This window comes from Balaenoptera borealis, assembly GCF_965194805.1.
Source record: "Balaenoptera borealis genome assembly, chromosome: 6".
Lineage (NCBI taxonomy): Eukaryota > Metazoa > Chordata > Mammalia > Artiodactyla > Balaenopteridae > Balaenoptera > Balaenoptera borealis.
In genome coordinates this window covers 127,269,080-127,290,234 of record NC_138863.1, presented here as the reverse complement: position 1 = coordinate 127,290,234, position 21,155 = coordinate 127,269,080, and the positions used below count along the sequence as shown (strand labels likewise).

Sequence of the window (21,155 nt, the reverse complement as noted above, 5' to 3'; positions counted from 1 at the left end):
ACATATTACTCAGTAAAGCACAACTTTTCATTTAGATCAGTTGACTCATTTTCCAAAATAATATATTTTTAATTCCAATATTTCTTGCATACATGCTAAAGGAAAAATGATTGATGAAAATGAATTGGCTCTGTTATGAGAAAAACTTTTATATCAGTTGAATAATATGAAAAACGGAGAGAATTTCTAACAAATAAACCTATACCAAAAGGAGAAATCTAAGTGAAAAAAATTTTAAGCACAAGGATAATGACACCACAGGGAAACACAGAACTGCAGAAGATAAAGAGCAATAGAAAAGGTATATATAAAGAAACATGTTGTGAGGTTTTAGAACAATTGGAAAAAAGGTAAAATTACAAATTTTTGTTAGAATAAGTCAAGAATGCCTATTAGAATATCTAGGATAAATTCTGAATGAAAAATGAAAACATGTATAAACCATAAGTTAACAGAAAAAATAAAAAAAAAATCTAATTAATTTAGAAGGTAAACAGACAAAAGGGAACATTAAAGAGGTATATAGAAAACAAATAGTAAGATGATAGATAATAGATCAAATGTGTCAATATTTATATAAAATTGTTTAAAGAGTCTATATAAAATAGCATGCTTTTCAGAAATGACTAAAGAAGGGAAATTTGATAACTTGTAGATTATTAATATTAAAAAAAACCCAAAAATTTTTCTCTGCAAAAACCCATGTACAGGGGATGAAAGACAAACTACAGACTGGGTGAAAATATTTGCAAACCACATATCCAGCAGAGTACTAATACATATAATATATAAAGAACTCTAAACATTTAACAGTTTAAAAAATCAATTAGAAAATGACAGACATGAACAGAAATTTCACCAAAGAAGTATACAAATGGCAAATAAGCCCATAATATTATGTTCAGCATAATTAGCCACCAAGGAAATGCAAATTAAAACCACAATGAGATATCAGTATAGACATATCAGAGTGACTAAAATAAAATTTTAAAAATTGTGGCAACACCAAATACTGGTGAGACTGGGGACTCCTATATTACTGTTGGAAATATAATATGATCCATCATTCTAGAAAACAGTCACTCAGTTTCTTGTGAAATTAAACATACAATTACCATATGACCCAGCAGTTGCACTCTTGGGAATGAAATAAAATAAAATGAAAACTTAGGTTCACACAAAAAAATCATACATGAATGTTCATGGCAGCTTTATTCATAATAGCCAAGAACTGCAAACAGCCAAGCTTTCCTTAAACAAGTGAATGGTTAAACTATGTTAAAGGCTTACCATTAAATACTGTTCAGCAATTAAAAAGAATGAACTTGTGATAGGTGCAACGCTGGGTGAATCGCCATGGAATTTTGCTGGGTGAAAAAAAATGCTAATTCAAAAACGTTACATACTGTATGATTCTATTTATGTAACTTTAAAAATAGACATAATTTTAGAAATGAAGAACAGATTTGCTCTTGACAGGGTTTAGGAACAGAAGGGTGGGTGTGAAGAATGTGAGTTTGGTTATAAACAGGCAACACCATCCTTCTGGTGATGGAGCTGTTTATTTGTTGGCAAAACAACAAATAATCAGCTGTGGTGGTGAATACCCAAACTTATCATGTGACGAAATTGTATAGAACTCAATACACACACCACACAAAAGAGTACAAGTAAAACTGGGAAATATTAATAAGTTTGGTAGATTGCATCTTGGCTGTGATAGTATACTATAATTTTGCAAAATGTTACCTTTGAGGGGAACTTTGTAAATTGTACACAGGATCTCTCTGTATTATTTCTTGTAACTGCATAGGAATTCAATGATCGCAATAAAATTTTTCAGTTAAAAAAAGGAAATAATAGTAAATGTCATGAAAGATGTTCTACTCCTCTACACTAGGGGCTATATAATACTATTACTATAAATGAAAGGAGAACAATATAAATGGAGGGGGCATATCATGTTTATGGAAGGGAGGAATTGATATTGCAAAGATGTCATTTCCCCCCAAGTTATTCTATCCAAAGCAATCTTAATCAAAATCCCAACTTGTTTTCAGAAAATTGACACACTAATTCTAAAATGTCCAGGAAAATGCAAAATGCCAAGAACAACTCAGGCAATCTTGAAGAGCAGAAGGAATATTCTGGAGGACTTGCAACATCAGCTATTAAGACATTTTAAAATTGCAATAATTAAGACTTTGTCCTAGTGGTGAAAGAACAAATAGATATATTGGAAAAAACACAGGGTCCAGAAATGGATAACACATATACCATCATGTACTTTATGACAAAGGTGACGCTCCAGTGTAGTGTATAAAAGTTATTTTTAACATATTGTACTAATTGGCTACCATGTGGAAGAAATAGTGTATCTTGACCCCTACTTCCCAGCTTACACAAAAATCAATTTCAAGTGGATTGTTCATGTAAATATAAAATGTAAAACTATAAAACTTTAAGAATACAACATAAATATTGGGGTGGCCAAAATGTTTGTTCTTTTTTTTCCGTAAGATGGCTCTAGTAGCACTTAGTTGTCTTTAACGTCATGGGAAACAATTTTGTTAGACTGTATGTGACAGCTGTCATATCAGCGTGTATTTAAAAAAAAAGACATCAGAATTGATGAATTTTTGTAGAGCCCTTTTAATATTGAAGATGGAAGAAAAAAGAAACATTTTTGGTATATTATGCTTTATTATTTCAAGAAGGGTAAAAACACAACTGAAACGCAAAAAAAGATTTGTGCAATGTATGGAGAAAGTGCTGTGACTGAGCAAAGGTGTCAAAAGTGGTTTGCGAAGTTCTGTGCTGGAGATTTCTCGCTGGAGGATGCTCCAGAGTTGGGTAGACCAGTTGAGGTTGACAGCAAACAAATTGAGACATTAATTGAGAACAATCAACGTTATACCACACAGGAGAGAGCCAACATACTCAAAATATCCAAATCAAGCGTTGAAAATCATTTGCACCAGCTTGGTTATGGTCATCGCTTTGATGTGTGGGTTCCACATAAGCTAAGCAAAAAACACCTTCTTGACCATATTTCTGCATGCGATTCTCTACTTAAACATAAGGAATACATTCCATTTTTAAAACAAATTGTGATGGGGGATGAAAAGTGGATAGTGTACAAAAAAATAATGTGGAACAGAAGAGATCGTGGGGCAAGTGAAGTGAACCACCACCAACCACACCAAAGGCCAGTCTTCATCCAAAGAAGGTGATGTTGTGTATATGGTGGGATTGGAAGGGAGTCCTCTATTATGAAATCCTTCCGGAAAACCAAACGATTAATTCCAACAAGTACTGCTCCCGATTAGCCAACTGAAAGCAACACTCGATAAAAAGTGTCCAGCAGTAGTCAACAGAAAATTCATATTCATCTATCAGGATAATGCAAGACCGAATGTTTCTTTGACGACCATGCAAAAACTGTTACAGCTTGGCTGGGAAGTTCTGATTTATCCGCCGTATTCACCAGACATTGCACCTTCGGTTTTCCATTTATTTCAGTCTTTATAAAATTCTCTTAATGGAAAAACATTCAATGCCCTGGAAGACTGTAAAAGGCACCTGGAACAGTTCTTTGTTCAAAAAGATAAAAAGTTTTGGGAAGATGGAATTATGAAGTCGCCTGCAAAATGACAGAAGGTAGTGGAACAAAAGGGTGAATACTTTGTTCAATAAAGTTCTTGGTGAAAATGAAAAATGTGTCTTTTATTTGTATTTAAAAACCAAAGGCACTTTTTGGTCAACCCGATATATCTTCATGACTTGCTGGTAAGCAAGTATTCTTAAATTAGGAACAAAAGTGTTATTTTAAAAAAGGGCTGACTACATTAAAATTGGGAATTTGTGTTTATCAGAGGATACTGTTAAGTGTTAAAAGGTCAGTGCATGGAGCAAAGATTATATATAATATATATATCTAACAATGGTCATTTGTCCAAAATATATAATACACAGCTTCACAGGGCAAAAGACATGAGCAAGATTTGAAAGGGCCATAAACTTGTGAAAAAGTGAAAAATCCATTAATCATCTGGGGAATGTAAATTAACACACAATAATTGTAGTTAGATTGTTTGCAAACACAGCCTCCTTAATTTCTTAGTCTGTGCAGCCATGGCTTTTTTGAAATGAGAATTTGCTTTTCCTCCCATGAAAAGATAATGTTACTTTCCACAAGTACAACATGTTTTCATACAAGACTCCAGAAGACCTTGAATCTGAGATGGCCTTGTAACTTGCTTTGGCCAGGAGAATGTGGAAGAAGTGATGTTGTGGACCTCCTAGGAATGCTGCTGCCACCATACAAAGAAGCCCAGGCCAGCCCCCTTGAAGATGACAGAATATCTGGAGAGGGAGGCAGAGCCAACAACAACTACCAAATGTCAGACATGTGAGTGTGGCCGTGGTGGACTGTCTAGTACCAGTTTAGCCTCTGGATGACTACAGCAGCATGAGTGTCCCCTGGAAAGACTAGCAAAAGCACTGCCCAGATGACAACAGGCCAAAACTTCTGACCCATGTAATTGGCCCATGTAGTAAAATAGTGGTTATTTTAAGCCTGTAAGTTTTGGTGTATTTTGTTACACAGCAATCGCTAACTGAAACAATGATACAGCACTACACACCCACCAGAGTTGCTAAAATGAAAATCAGAGACAATACCAAATGCTAGCCCCAAAACAGAGCATCTGGAACCCTTACACCCTAGTGGTGGAAATGCAAACTGGTACAGTCATTTTGGAACAACATTTGGCAGTATCTACCAAAGTTAAACATACACATACTCTGACCCTAAACATACACATACTCTAAGCAATTCCTCTCCTTAGTTACAGGCTCTAGATAAATGTATCCAAAACACGTGTAAAAATGTTTATTACAGCACTCTTCATAAAAGAATATTTGGGATTACCCAAATATTCTTCTAAAGTAGAATGGATAAAAAAGTAAATTGTGATATATTCTTACATTATACAGCCACAAGAACAAAAAAAAACACAACTACACACAACTATACGCATAAGCATCACAAACATAATTCTAAGAGAAAGATGCATAATTGCATTTATATAAAGTTCAAAAGTGAGCAAAAATAGTCCATGGTGTTGGTAGTGAGGACAGTGGTTAAATTTGATGGAGGAGTGAAGGGAAGCAACACAAGGAGGCTTTTGGGGTGTTGGTAACACTCTATTTCTTGATGTGAATGCTGGTTACTTGGACCTATTTACTTTGTGAGAATTCATCAAACTGTACACTTATGATCTGTGCACTTTTGTGTATACATATTATACTTCAATAAATTTACAAAAACAAACAAAAAAAAAACCACATAATAAAAGAGAATACATTCTTCAGAAAAATACTAGTGTCTTAGTATTAGAGACAGATACGACTAAAAAAATGGTTAAATGACATGAATAGAAACCAAGGATGAGAATTTAAGATACTATTTTACGATGTCCACATAATCAATATAAATTTTGGGGGTAATTTTTGCTTTAATGTTAATTTATATAGATTATATATTTTTTTTAAAAGTTATTTTTAAAATAGTTTTTGAATAGGACAGTATGGTGGCTCCAACAATATAATACAACTAATTTGTACTCAATAAACAGTTATCAAACTTTACTTCTTTTTAATGTTTTCTCTCACTCTCAAAATTTTCTTATTTTGAACCAAAAATTACATGGTCACACACCTATCATGCTCCACCTGTTTTTTCATACACTAACATCTGGGGTTTTATTTCTATTTGCTGATGGTTGCTCAAAGTTTACTCTTAGTTGTTGTGTTTTTTTTTTTTTTTTCTTGACCAAAACACTTTAATTTACAACTTTAATATACAATATGATGTCTGTAATTTCTTGACATTCTCACCTGGCTCTTGGAAAGAGTTGAGTCTACACTTTCAGTCTTCATCATCAGGAAGGATACCTAATTCTTCATCCGTCCATTGGGAAGGATCTGGATATGGAAAGTGACCCAGCACGGCATCTGAGTCATGCCAAAATCACCAGAGAATCCAGAACCGCATGGTTGCACTGAAGAACTCCGCCTTGATCACCTGGGATCTGGTCAGCTGGGGAAACTGTCTGTACCGGGGCTCGATATGCACACCTCCACCAGCATGACGGACTCCAGCGCCTCTGACACCCGCGCGAGGCAGCTCCTAAAGAAATGGCCTCCAACGCCCGGGAAAGGCGCTTGCCGCGTCCCAGCCAGCATGCCAGCCCGCAACCGGACAGCAATCCCCAGGCCGCACCGCCACCTCACGTCACTTCCCTTGGCGCCCCGCCCAGTCTTAGTTGATTTCTAAATAGTTTTTCGATAAAAGTTTTCTCTAATAAGTTTCCTGGCTATTTGCTCCACTTGCTAAACCCAGATGTTTTGGGGTGTGCCTCGTCTTTCAGCTCTCCCTGTGGTTCTTAACTTCTCAGAATTCAAGTTTCCCCACAAATCTCTTGAGGAAGTTGCATCTCCCCAGAGAAGACTGGGTTCTCCCTCTTCCACTCACACACAACACTTTCTTTCGGTGTTCAGGGCCATTAGGAGCCCTGGTCTGAAGGAATCCTGTGGTGGTGCTTAGACCAGGTGCTGTTGGTGCAGCCCATTCCCTGGGCTGGGAAGACCTGCTTCCCAGCAGAGCCTGGAAGGTTGTAGGATGGTATAGGGCTCTACGTGTGGCCTGGTAATCTCCTGGGTGGCCTCCTCCAACCCACACCCAGTGGTCTCCTCACCATTTCCATGTGTAGGGCTGGCTCTGCCTCTGGTCACCTCTACCTGTTCCCCCCCTGACCCCGAAGTTTCTAGAGAAGCCCCACCAACACCTTGAACTCTGCCTTGGCCAATGTGGAATGCTCTCTCCCTCCTCTGACTGTCTTTGCCATTTGAACCTTAATGCATTTACCTCTTTGGTTTTTACTTATTTTTATCTGTGGGTTTCCTGTCTTACCAAGTTCCAGATTACAGCTGTGATTTGAGATAAACCCGTTTCAACAACATAATCACAATATCAAAAAGAATAATTATATTTAGTGCTTAATGGACACCTGACATTATACTTGATTTAAAATATAACCCTTACGCCAACTCTTACTATGTTGATGATACTGGTCATGGATGAGGGAAGCGGTGAACAGAGAGGCTCAATTACTTGCCTGGGATCTCTTAGCAGGATGTGGCAGAGCTAGAATATGTACTCTAGTCTGGGACTTAAGCACACACCCTGTTCTATCCACCCTGCCTCTATTTAGGCCATGGCTATGTCTATCATTTCTGACAGTAAACCTAGCTGATTGTGGTGAATTAATTTTTTCTCCCTGCATTGGTTCCTTTTTGTTGCTCAATACACCACAGCAACCAACTGTTTGGCATCATGTGTTCAAAATTTTTAATTCCTGGATTTACATGACACCTTTTCAAAACTCAGATAAAATACAATGAAATGATCATCTCTTATAGAATTAATTAGTAAAAAGAAAAAAACAAACAAATGCGCCCATGTACAGGTAATGCTGCATATTAGAGGCGGGGGGGGGGCTTTTAAAAAACCCCTAGGTGGAACCTGCCTCAGACCACTTAGATGGGCTCTCTGGGTGCACAATCGGATGTGTCCATGTTACCAAACTCAGGTCTGGCTGCTCTCTGCTTGAAAATCAATCCCCAAGGGGCAAGTGTTGCTAGAAAGAAAAATTGCTTTTAATCAGAAAGCCAGTAATCTGGGGAGAAGGTAGACTCATGTCCCCTAAAAACCAAATCCCAAGACTCTGCTCAGCCATGAAAGTTTTTAAAGGGAAAAGGGGAAGTAATCTAAGTTAATCACTGAGATAAGGGATCAAACACATAGCCATCTCCCACTACGAGTGCAAGCTTGTCTAATCCTTGTGATCTCCCCCTAGATGCTATGTTGTTCACACAGTTTGTTTAGGGGATTACTGAAGGGGAAGCTAGGGAAGAGATCTGATCATCTGTTAATAACTTATTCTTCATTTCTACTTCTTTGATCAAGGAAAGAACCAACAGGTTAGGCAAGGTATTGTGTGATCAAAAGTTTTGAAAATTGTGCTAGAGCAGGAGATGAGTAGAGCATGGGGATGCCTGATTTAAGGTTGGTTACAATACAGCTCTGTTAAAGTGACAAGACAAAAGGGACCTCCTGCAGAGAGCTCTTTCATGCAAAAAGCTGCTTACATCCATTGTGCAAACAGAGGTGGGAATCACCTGGGGGGGTTGTCTCATGGTAGACAGAAACTTCAGTGCCTCTGGTATCATTTCTTGGAGTGAAATATTTCAACATAGGACAGAACTAACTGTGGTCCCACAGAGGTGCTACAGGAAACTTCTTTTCTAGCTACTTTTAATGTTTTGCTTTCCCTGAGTGTTTTCCTCCCATAAAGGGAGAACACTCCGCAGGAAATAAGTAGCTGTTAGACAGACACTTAGAAAAAGCTGAGTATCAGGCTTCCCTCCTTCATCAAACATACAGTAAGTACAGTGCAGTGTTCCAAACTCAGGGAGAAGGCCTGCCAAGAATACTGGAATTAAACTTATTTCTTTCTCAATAAACTCTGCAGAAAATTCAGTGGGATTAGAGAGACAAGCAAAACAGCATGTAAAATATATGTTTATATGTTCAGGATAGAACTTGGAGATGAATTATGGAGGTCATAAAAATGTAGCTATAAATCAGATCTGGCAAAAGGTCTAGCAGCAGAGGTGAGTGGGTGCCAGCCGTCTGTGGATCAGAGGTCATGCGAAAGAGCAAGGCCTGTAGGAGTTGGGGAACCCTGCTGTCAGCATCTACTTTCCTGGTGCAGATGTGCAGAACCTTTCCTCCAAGGGCAAGATAAAGCAGCAGCTACAAGTACAGATTCCAGCAATGGAATGACTTGCTGGCTGTGTGAGCATGGCGAGTCCCATCACCTCTCTTAGCCCCCCCTTCCCTTATCTGGAACATCTGGATGCTGATGGTACCTATGCTCTGGGGTTGTGGGGACAGTTAGACAAGAAAAGAGTCAGTCTATTACAGCAGAGAGCCTCGTGTGTTACCCAGCAAAGAGTAACCATGATAACATTACTACCCATGGGCATCACGGAATGAAGTTTTTCACACTGGATGGAAGGAGCTCGCTCTCTCTACCACACCAGAGACTCCACGGTTCCTCCAAGGGGGAGTCTCAGTTTAAAGCCCGAAGGTCAGTGTAAGAATAGGACACAGGACACAGCATCTGACCCCCTTGTTTAGCATCCTGGAGCAATCAAAACTCCCCTCCACCCAATCACTTTTGCATCAGCATTCCTAAATTGCATGCTGTTTTCTGATGATCATCATGATTCAAATTTTAATAATCTTCTTGTTGAAAAACAAATCAAGAAATGAAAAAAAAAAAATGAGCTGGAGACATTGCATTTCTCTGGAAGGCTACCACTAGTTAAGATGTTGAAAGCAATTTTTAACACCATTTCTCACCATGATGAGCAATCTGACAGGTTTACAAATTAGCATTCCGGGACTCTCACACTGAATGTCCATGTTTTGTCAGATTCTCTGATGATCACAAACGTGCTTGGTAATTACTGCACGTTGATACAATACCTTGCAAAAAATAAAGCACACTCTCAGGTGATTCCAGGAAACTGGTCTTTTCATTTGTATTATAAACTCTTGTTTTTGGCAGTTATGAGAAAAAAACGAATAGTATTTTGTAAGGCTAAGTTACCAATTCTTCTTTAGATAAATTTCAGGTTTAAGAATGATTAGACACCAGTGTCTGTGCTAGGTATACAAGCCATGTTGTCTGCTTCGTAGGATCCTTCCAGCATATTTGGAACCCAAGATGCAGATGGAAAATATTTCACATAATGTGGGGTGACTCCAAATCGCTACTTTTCCAGCAAATAAGCAGTTTAGGATAATTTCTCATTTTATTATGCATGGCAGCTGCTACTGGGCTCACTTAATCCCCATCTCCCACAGGATGGGAATAATTCCAGAGGCTGTTCAGAAAGGTCATTTCTGCCAGGAAATTTTTGATAAATTAGCTAACATAAACCCTGGGTTAGATTGCAACATTTTTTTCGTTTCCTCCTCTTTCTTTTTCTTTTCTTCTCCTACTCATTCTCCTCTTCCTCCTCACCCCCTTTCCTTCTTCTTAATATAAAGCTATCATGTGTTGGTAAATTACCAGTTAGGTAACAACTGAATAGGAAGAGAGACATTCAAGTTGAATTTCCATAACTCCCAGGGCATTGTTAGAAGGGTGAGCTTCAAAATAATTTTAGAAAGAAGAACCAGAAATAGACAGAAGCATCCCTTTTCTAACTATTGTCCCATTCCCTTGAGTAGAACATTCTTCCTCTTGTGCCCCAAGGTAAAGACTTATAGTCGTAGCACTTATAACATCATACTGACATCTAACATACATTGAATTCTGCTATGAGTTGGAGAAATTACACCCATTATCTCGTTTAATTTCATCAATCATCGAGTAAATAAGTTTAGTCCTATATTTCAGAGGAAATAAAGAGGCTCAGAGAAGTTAAGTGACTGGTTCAAGGTAGCACTGCTTGCAGTAAACCAGCTTTCATCTCAAGTCTGTGTGCTTCTGGGCCTGTGCCTTTACCCCCATTCTGTTTCACCCTAGCTTGGTTACGTGTATCCACTGGCGTCTGTGAAAGGCAAAGATTACATCTTTGCTCTGCTTCATAAATGCCTGTGCAGCGAACCTGCAGCAGCTGCTCAAAATGGGTTTATTGAAAGAATAAACAAAGGAATAAGCAAATGAGTATATGAAGCTACTATTGCTTCAATCACTTACTCAGCATTTCTCAAATGAATATCTACCATGAACAAGACCAGTGTCTCTGGAAGTAGACTCCTGAGACAGAGATTCACATGCATTTGACTTATTGCGAGAGTCATCTCAGGAGAAAGAGGATGAAGGAGGAAGGATAGAATAGGGCAAGGAGCTAAACAAAGATGTGGTCTCAGTTGGAGTCGACTTCAGCCTGATCCCACAGGGAGCTCTGGAGCGGAGACTGTACCACAGAGTGCAATTAAGCAAGGAGCAGACTTTTATCAGTCTTTTATTAGCCGTGAGCTGCCCATAGGGGAGGGGCCTTAACCTCCCAACCAGGCAGTTTCTATCAACCAAGGGTGATTCTCTGGAGAAAAGGGCACCAGGAGTTGGGGATGGGTGAGTGCGTGAGGTTAAGAGGATCAGCAGGAACCAACAGCATATATTCGGGCAGACATTATCAAAATCCTATGGACATTTCCCCAGGCAATCCCCATTGGCGTGCATTTTCAATGCCTGCACTCCACTCCATCATTGCCATTCAAGGCCCATCCTAAGACCAACCTCCCTCAAGGAGTCTCCCTGGACCACTTCACCCAGGGATCTTTCCTTTTCAGAAATCCTACAGTGATTCCCTGAGCAAAATGTTTATATAGTTAATCATTGCCTTTAAATGCCTTTAGATTATTATACATGCATATAATTATGTCCTTATTAAACCTGAAAATTCCTCCAAGGCATTGATTGTGGCATCAAATGGCAATCTTTATCTTGATGCACTTGGCCATGCTAGATGTTGTCAAGGATGTAATAGAAGGCATTGATCCTGTATAGTAATGAATAATGATAGATTTTATAGTAATAAATAATAATAGTGTACATTTTGTAGTGCTTTCTATTTGTCAGGCAATGTGTTAAGCACTCAACAAGTATCATTTCATATAATCTCCACAAATTTTTGTCAAGGAGTCTATTATTAGGAATGCTAAGATAAGAGAAAACCTGGATACAGAGTGGCTTAAACAAATTAGGGATGTCTTCATCCTGTATCTGGGAAATCTAGAGATAGAGTATTCCTGGCCTTGGCTTCATGGCTCTCTGTGACCCTCTTGGACTTTTCCATCTCTCCTGTTACCCTATGGTCACACAGTCACTGATGCTCCTCCCCCAGGCATCCCATTTAATTCAAGACAGGAAGGAAAAGCTGTTGCTCACTGCATCTGTCTTTTATCAGACAAAGTAAAACCGTTTTCAGAAGATGCCAGGAGGGCTTCCCTGGTGGTAGTGGTTAAGAATCCACCTGCCAATGCAGGGGACACGGGTTTGAGCCCTGGTCCAGGAAGATCCCACATGCCACAGAGCAACAAAGCCCGCGAGTCACAACTACTGAACCCATGCACCACAACTACTGAAGCCCATGCGCCGAGAGCCCTTACTCTGCAACGAGAAGCCACTGCAATGAGAAGCCTGCGCACCACAACAAAGGGTAGCCCCTGCTCGCTACAACTAGAGAAAGCCCACGCACAGCAATGAAGACCCAAAGCAGCCAAAGATTAATTAATTAATTAAAGAAAAAAAAAGAAGATGCCAGGAAACTTCTACTTCCATGTTATGGCCAAAATTGTGTAATAAGGTTATCCTTTTCAGCAAGGAAGTTTGGCAAACTATGCATTTTGTTTTCTCCAATGCTTTCTCATCACAGTGGGGTGAACTGCAATAAGAGAGAATAGGAATTTGGAATGTCTCTCAGGTCAGCCCACAGACATTATCTGCTGCTCGCAAGTACTAAATTCATCTCCATTTCACAGATGAGAGAACTGATGCAATGAAGTAATTGTCCAAGGACTCGTAAGCAGTGGGTCCAGTATTCACATTCAATTCTGACTGCATAGCCTGCACTTTTGACTACTATGCTATATTATTTCTTTAGGTACTGCATCTCAGTGCCTCATTTCTATCTCAAAAATGGTAACTCCAGGATAGGGATAATTTAGAGCACTACTTTAGAGCATTCATCATTAACAATAAAAACATCTAAACTCTGGGTTGATATGGTTTTCCAGAGAAGACTAGCTGTGAGAAAGCTGGATTTGGGTTAATATAGAAGTCCTCGTGATATGAGTACAAAGAGGGTGATGATCTCCATTAAGCACACACACAAGTTGCATCCTCCATGCTTAATACAGAAGAACAGTCATCCAATAATCTATATTATTTTGACCTAAGAAAGACTATAACTATGTTTTGATCTCAGAATGCCAAGTTAAGTTTTGTACATCCCCATTTTTATAGTTCAAAACTTCCTGGCTGAGACAATTTAATTTTGATATTTTCTGAATCTCTGTTACAAATGACACAGAATAAGGTATCTTGGCAGAAGGTGTGGTATGAATGTGAAATTCATGAAAGGTAGGAGTCCTAGTCACCCACCTTCTAATTTGGAGATAAGAGTGACTCCCAGGACAAAAGCAGAGACAATACAGCCAAGACGGTGTTGGGAGGGTGCTGGTCCTGGGTGCACTGTGGTGTGCTGGAGACGGCTCACGCTGACTCACCAGAGCCCGCCACTAGCATTTCTTCCCAATTCTGTGGTCAGTGATGGCACAATGACAGCTTGAAATCATGTATAGGGTAAGTACTTATACCACTGATCTGGTTCCAAATGCCCTGTGTGGGGTCTCATCCAGGACTGGCTGGATCACATGGCCTAAGACTCTTATGGTGTTTCTTGCTCCCACTGCTCAAGGCTGCCCTCTAGTGGACCCTAATCCCAAAGAAATGACAGATGGTTCCACAGTACCACAGAGAGAAGTGAACTGAAGGCAAGATGGCCAGCCTTGTTCCAAGGAGAGAGAGACAGAAAAAAGAGGGAGGGGGAGAGGGGAAGGGGGAGAAGAGAGAGAGAATGAGAAGAAATGAAGGAATAGGGAAAAGAGGACTTGACCTCTCCATTTGTTCTCTAAGTTCAAGAAGACATTTCTTTAATAGAAGTTCTTTTAAAATTCTCCATGACAGTGGAAAATTTGAGTGTGAGTTGTGTCTACCAAAAATGTGAAAGGCAGAAAGAAAAGAAGGGCAGAAAAGGGAGAACAATATAAAAGGGTAAGAGAAGGCAGGAGGGAAGGAAAAGTAAGGGAAGAGAGCAGATTAGATGGTAGGGAGGGCAGAAGAAGGGAGGGGAGGAATGGGGGAGGGGAAGAGGAAGAGCTGCTACCAGAACCTGAGGGGCTGGCAGTGTTGGTGATGGAAGCATGCAGGGGGCGGGAGCCACTGCAGGTGGAGCTTACTTTCTAGTGGAAACAGGGACTAGCTGCTGGCATTGTCATTTTCCCTCTCTGGTCTACTTTTTGTGTGCATCTCTGTTAGCTGCCACATATTCTGGGACGGAGTACATCTCTGTGACTTCTATACCCACCTGAGTGCCTGCAGTAGAGAAGATGCTCAGGAGGGAAAAGAATGATGGATTTTGCTCAACACCTAAAATGAAAGACTAACAACCACAGACCCATATTTGTTAAGCCTGCACAAATAAAGCCTGGTTATGTTCTCTGTTTGGCATCAAACCATAGCAAGTAAAGGTGGGATCCAAGGTCAATAGGAGGTCATTTCAGTCTGCTCAAGACCATTTCCTTGATGACATGGGTGAGAATAACTGAAATCCACACTTGGAAAACTCCCTCTGAAGGCCCCCTTGTAGCACAGAGGAAATGGTGTGGGTTAGAAGCTGCTCTATGCATGGTTGATGCCCATATCGATTCTTTAGCCACAGAGACCAATACAAGTCAGATTAGACCATCATCACACTGCTTGGTCCCAGCTGGGTTCTTCATGTCTAGAAAAAACAAGGAATGAACCAGTCCTGGTCCTCAGGTCTCCTTGTCTCTGGAGCAGCAGGCCAGGTTCAGGGTTTGGGGTGCAGCCTCGGAGCTTCTCTTGCTCCCCAAGATCCTTGTCCTTCATATCCTTCAGAACCCTCCAACTCCAGCCTCTCTCTTGGTCTCACATTTGAGTGTCCTTGGGTCATAGGTCTTTGTAATGTCTGCAGAGAGTCCTTACACTCCTCACCAATCATCCCCGATGTGATTTAGGGGGCAAGACCCAAACTGCACTTTCTGTGGTAACCCCACAGCCTTACAAAGAGGAAGTTTGTTTGTTTTTTTTTAATTTGTGTGAAGGAGACTAGCAGTGTTACTATTTAGTTATACTGCTAATTAACCTTCAACTTTTGTATAGCACATAAGAAATAACACTGCTTATATATGCAAGGGAAAGCAAGTCAGTAAAATGTGCCTGACAACAAGATTATTTAAGTGAATGCCTCTAAAACTTACCAATTTAATAAATAGCAAAAATACCATTTCACCTTTATTTTTTGGGTCACCATTACAGACCACCACATCCTGCTGCCAGTTGTGTGACTTTCTTCAACCACAGTTGCCCTGGATAATCTAGCATGTATGTATGTCAGGCATGTACACACTTACATATATCAATTTGTTTAAGCCTCATAACAACCACTCAGCCCTTTTACAGATGAATTTGGGGTTTTTTTTCAACTTTTTATTTTATATTGGGCTATAGGTTGTTAACAATGTTGTGTTAGTTTCACTTGTACATCAAAGTGATTCAGTTATACATATACATGTATCTATTCTTTTTCAAATTATTTTCCCATTTAGGTTGTTACATAACATTGAGCAGAGTTCCCTGTGCTATACAGTAGGTCCTTGTTGGTTACCCATTTTAAATATAGACGTGTGTACATGTCAATCCCAAACTCCCTAACTATCTTTCCCCGCCTCCCTTCCCCCTCTGGTAACCATAAGTTCTTTCTCTAAGTCTGTGAGTTACAGATGAATTTGTTAATGCACAGATCAGTAAAGCAGCTCGGAGCATCTTGTGCATGAGTGACAGAGCTAGGACAAAGCTACACTCTGATGTGCTCTGGATTTCACGTTCTGCTCGTTGGGCTGGGCCCCTCTTTCTCATGTTATTGGTCAGTGTCTTTCCATGTATACTTGCTGTGAGTCTGTGTTCTTGTCTGCAGAGCTTCCGGAATGCCAGTCTCTTGATGGCACAGGGCTAATCTTACTGTAATTAATATTTCTTTCATTAGTTCATTCATACTATTGATACATAGACTTGGAAAAGAAATGTTTTGAAGAAAACCCTCAAAATGACCTTTTGGGGATTTTCAAGGAAATTTTACTTCCCACCACTTAATGTCATACCCCTAAAAAAAAAATGTCTGTTGACGACTGCCTTTTGTTACACAACCAATTCTTTTCATGATCACGCCTTCCTATAAAACAGTGCCTACAGATTTGAAGACAACTGGAGGGAGCCCTCATACTGAATGAGAATGATGTTCAGACCTGCAGTTTCAGGATAGAGAGCAGTGAACAAGGATTCTGTAATATACTGTTCTGCCTGCAATGGTTACAGGATAGTACTTAGTGGGATGGAAGGCACCCTGTGAATGTGGGTCATGTGAGAGAAGAGTGTTATTGACTCAGTGGCTATAACATCTCTAAACTACAGTGGTTTCCTCTGTCAGATTCCCATTAATTATTTCTAATTTAATTAGTTCACATTTTATACACATTTTGTGCACAAGATAAAATACTGCAGGCTTGAAAAGCAGAGAATTTGCAAACATAATGAGTATAAAGAGAGAGCTGACAAAAAGACAGCCAGAGTGGGGTTGGCGGGCCATGGACAAGGCCAATCGACCTCTCGTCACAAAAGGGCTGCCGTCTCTGATCTTGCATGTGTGTTGCGTTCCAGGCCACTACTCAGGCAGTCCTGCACAGTTTGTGTGCAAGTAAATTAAATAAACAAATAGCCAGGAAGCTGATTCCCTGATCAGAAGTATTCCATTAGCTTAAGTGTCTGTGTGCTGGCCAAGAAGTAAACCACCGCTACAGAGCAACCCGTCTCAGAATACTTAGGGTTTGTAGTCTAGAAGAGATTTTCAGTAAGAAAACTGAAGTTCAGAGTGGAAAAGGAAGATCTGCTCAAATTCCCATAGGTGGTTTTTGGCAGAGGCAGGGTTACAATTCAGGTCTCTTGATCAGATTCTCTTTTCACTTCCTCCTGTGATCCCCCAACATCAATGTCAGGGAATCTTCCCAGGTCTAGGCTTATCGTTTCTGGTGCGTGCAGTAAGCCCCAAGATCTGATTTTGGAGAAATAGCACTCCAGAGGCTACCTAGTGCCTCCTCGGAGTCAGTGACTGCAGACGAGGGTGAGTTTTCCTCAGGAACTTTGGTGGGGTTGGAGCTTTTCCCCATTTCATGAGCTTGATTAACAGAAACAAATCCCAAATGACCTCAAACACCTACATAAAATTAGGCTGTCTTTCCACTAATTTCTAGCTATTGTTAACCATTCCTAATGTAGTTTTAGTATCAAAATATGTTAGAACAGCTTTAACACCCTTTAAACTTACCTTGTGAAGGGAATCTGGATTGGGTCTTAGACCTTTGGGAAAGGTGGCTCCTGAAACTCATCCTGGAAATGTTTTATTGTCTTTTTTCCCTCTTGGGGTGGTATGATGCTAGCTGCAAATTTATAATTTCTCAGGTTTGGACACCTATTTACTTCTAATTCTCCTGCCTGTTTTATCTTCATTTCAAAGCAAAGAGAAACCCAGGAAACACTAAGACTGAAGTTTTGAGAATAAATCCATTTGATTCTGGCTAGGCTAGATCATGCTGTAGTAACCAACAACCACCAGACCTCAGACTTACACAAGGTAAGTTTACATCTCACTCATGCAAAGTCCACTCTGGAATGTAGGTGGCTCTCTGGGGCTGCTTTAGCTGCTTCAGCCCAGAAGTGACACCTGTGCCTAATGCTCATATTGCATTGACGAGACCTAGTCTATGGCTCCACTTCATTCACACTGCAAAGAGCTGTGACTGTAGCCATGCATGTGCCTGGCCAGGAAAGGAGGCCTGGATACTATGAGCACTAAGGTCGGTGTTTGCCCCAGCAGGTAATTTCTAAGCTTTTTAAATTCCCAGCCAAGTTTTTACTGACTGATGGAAGACATTTTAGCAAAGATGGCAGTGGGAATACATGCATTTACCTCTTCTGCATCTTATTTTAGCTCTTAGCCTCACTAAGCACATATAAAAATAGGAGGGAATATCTGTACCATCACTATTTTCCACTGCGTGGAGGGTTGGCACCCATAACCCCCATATTGTTCAAGGGTCAACTGTATTCTTCAATAAAAAATATTACTTAAAATAAGATAAAATTTTGCTTAAAACAAAGAATAAGGTTTGCCAATTAAAAACCCTAAGACCTGAGCCCTGACCCATGGAGCCTACTGTCCTCTGTCCTTCTCTACCTGAGTGTACAAGAAATACCACAGACTCAACTGAACCTAAACTCTCTTGTGAAGGCTGCCTCGTTCCAGCATCCTGAAAGTGTTGATCTTTCCCCTAACTCTAACTCTCCCCATTTGATGGGAAAACTGGTCCTGTCAATCCCACTCCCTTGATACCTTTGGTGTACATCTTTTGTCCTTATTGCTAATAAGTTTTCATCATCTCTTGGCTAGAAAGTATCTCTATTAGTCATGTTCCCTTCCAATCTATTCTCCATTCTGCAGCAAGAACAGTTTTTTGTTTTTTGGGTTTTTTTTTTTTTTTAATGCAAATCTGATCTTGTCTTTCATCTTCTCAAAACCCTTTAGGGAACACCTATAGATTTAGGCTCTGGTCCAAACTCCCTAGAGGCTAGGCCCCCATGCCATTCCCTCTCATCCTCCACCACTCCCCATCCTGCCCTTTAGACCTGGGCATGTGGGATGAATTGCAGATGTGAAAACCCCTTGAAAATCTCTATGCCTTTGCACAAATCTCCTCTACTTGCTAGAGAGTCCCTTATCCTTTCTCTACCTCATTCTTCAAAACCCAGCTCACATATCAACCCTTTGTGAAGCCTTATATGGCTCCCAAGCTGAGGCAGGTGCACTTCTCTGTGATTTTTTTTTTTTGTTAATCACTGTTATAGATTTGTCCAACTATATTTTAATTATTATTCCAATGGCCTCCTTCAGTGAACTGAGGGAGATAACTTGAAGGCAGGGGTTGTAATTTACAGCCGTGTGTCTCTTGGGACCACATGGCAGGAAGTCAGTGAATGTGGAATGAAAATCCCTGGAACACCTTCTGCTAAAGGGAGCAAGACTCTTGAGCAGTCACAGCCTCACTGTGTCTGTGTGTATGTGTGTGAATTGTTTATGTGTGAGCATCTATGTGTAATTAATATTTTCTTAACTTTCTAAATCATTATGACGTACCCACCTTGGGAAGGTATCTCCAGTATGATGGTTATGGAATGAGAAAAGACAATGGCCCCCAAACCTTGTGCCTATCCAGGGAAGGGTTGGAGAAATTCCCTCCAAAAAGCTGCAGGGCCCACCTCTCTGTAGCTGGGCAACTGGAACTCTTTGGGACTGTGGATGAAAAACTTTTTATCAGCTTGAGAATTGTCTCGTTCCACACCTGGACTTTAAGTCTCTGTCATTAGGCCTGGGGAAGACCCTATAGTGAAGGAGTTGCCCTAACTTGATCTGGTCAGATTTCCTGCAGTTTCTACTGGACTAAGGTATGGCAAGGACAGATGACAAGACAGCAGTGCTCCAGCTGAGCAGAGGGGCAAGGGCAGGGCGTGAACTGGAGTCCTCTCTTACCTGGAGACTCCTTGCATGACACATGAGCAGCCACAGTTCTGTTCAGAGTGTCTGTGTATCAAACTCTCCAGCATTGTATCACTGGGTAATGAATGGTACCAGCCAAGATAGCTGTGCAGTCACTTGAGAAGCTGCATCAGAGCCTTTGTCTCTGGCTGAGGTGGGGCTCACATGTGCACAGACCACAGATGCCAAGTGCTCATCCTCTGGGGCCAAAGGCCAATCTATCTTGGAGTAGGGAGCCAAGAGTCTCTCTTCTGTTCTGTGAGAGCTCAGCAGTCATTTATGAGGATACCCTTCAACCCCTCTTGTGTTCCGTTCTCCCACCAACCTTAGATATTTCCGAAGTGGGGTCAATGGAAGGGTCTGGGAGACCACAGTCCAGACCTTTAATTTTGTAACTGATGAGGTAAAAGCCCTGATTGTGTCATCAAATCTGCGACGGATCTTTCCTGCCTAAAACACATTGATGGCTCCCTGTTGCCTCCAGCCTGATCCCTAGCCGGTTTAATGGCTCCAGACTCCTCAGGCCAACGAGAAATTCTCCCGGTGGTCCCTATAGACTGTCCCTTGTCCCGTCCCCACCACCTCCATCCCCTTACTCTAAACTCAGGCATTTCCTCAAGACGGGGTGCCTCATTCATGCCTCCTAGCCTCATCCTTCCTCACTTGGTGGTTCAGCTCTTGGATCAGAGCCCCTCTCCTCCCTGCCCCAGGCCGGTCACTTCTCTCTCCTCTGCTCCTGTCCCCCTGGCTCTCCCCCATCACTTACTCTCGGTGCTGCTGCCACTGCTCCTCTCCCACTGGCCCAGACGCCCTTCTCAGCTGGCTACTGAGACTGATCCCTCTCTGTCTCCCCCAGTGAAGCCCACGGCTCCCACAGAGTCAGAGGTCAGCAGCCTTTTGTGAGAAGGAGGGGGGTGGGTGGGCAGCTTAGTGAGTGTGGGAGTGGTTGAGGGTCTACATGGGTGGATGTGGTGATAAGGGAGAGGGTGAGTAGTTTAAATACATGGCGGGGGGAGGTGGTTAGTGAGTTGGGCGGATGGTACGTGAGTGCAGGGGTGAGGGGTGAGTACATGAGGGAATTGGAGTGGGCGGCAACCAAGTGAGCAAGTCGATGGGGGAGTGGGTGTGTTGGCGAGCATCTGAGTGAGTTGGTGAGTGGGTGGTGGGTCGGATGTGGAGGACAAGGAGACAGTGGATAGGAGGCGAGAACAACATAACAAAGCCAAGGTGGGAACCAGAGCCCCCACCTCCCTGCCACGGGCTCTTTCCAGCACCTACGCTGCTCCCAACCCTCTATCTGAGTATTGGCTCTTGTCACTTCACACCCTCACTGCCCTTCAGTTTACTCAAGTATGTGCCATGGACTCATTTGGAAGTCGAAGTTGCAGACCACATGATGCCTCCTTCAGCCCAAAGACTGGCGTGGAGGAATGCAGCTTCTGCTGGATCCCCTCACCAAACCCGCTAGGCAGAGAAGAGGTGACTGGGGCTGGGGGCGTGCATCTCCTTTCTTGCAGAGCCCTCACACTCAGGTGTGGCACCAAGAGAGACCTGTAGATGGCAGGGGGACATGTGCTACACAGACCCAGTGATGTAATGATGGGCATGAGTTTTCTGAG

General features: G+C 41.4%; 1 pseudogene across 1 annotated transcript; it reads right to left on the bottom strand.

Annotated features, from left to right (window-relative positions):
* Positions 1-4,181: 4,181 nt before the first annotated feature.
* Positions 4,182-20,230, bottom strand: LOC309631353 (NADH dehydrogenase [ubiquinone] 1 beta subcomplex subunit 2, mitochondrial pseudogene; annotated as a pseudogene). The gene has a single exon. The product of its transcript is annotated as an NADH dehydrogenase [ubiquinone] 1 beta subcomplex subunit 2, mitochondrial pseudogene (transcript).
* Between the last annotated feature and the right edge of the window lie 925 nt (positions 20,231-21,155).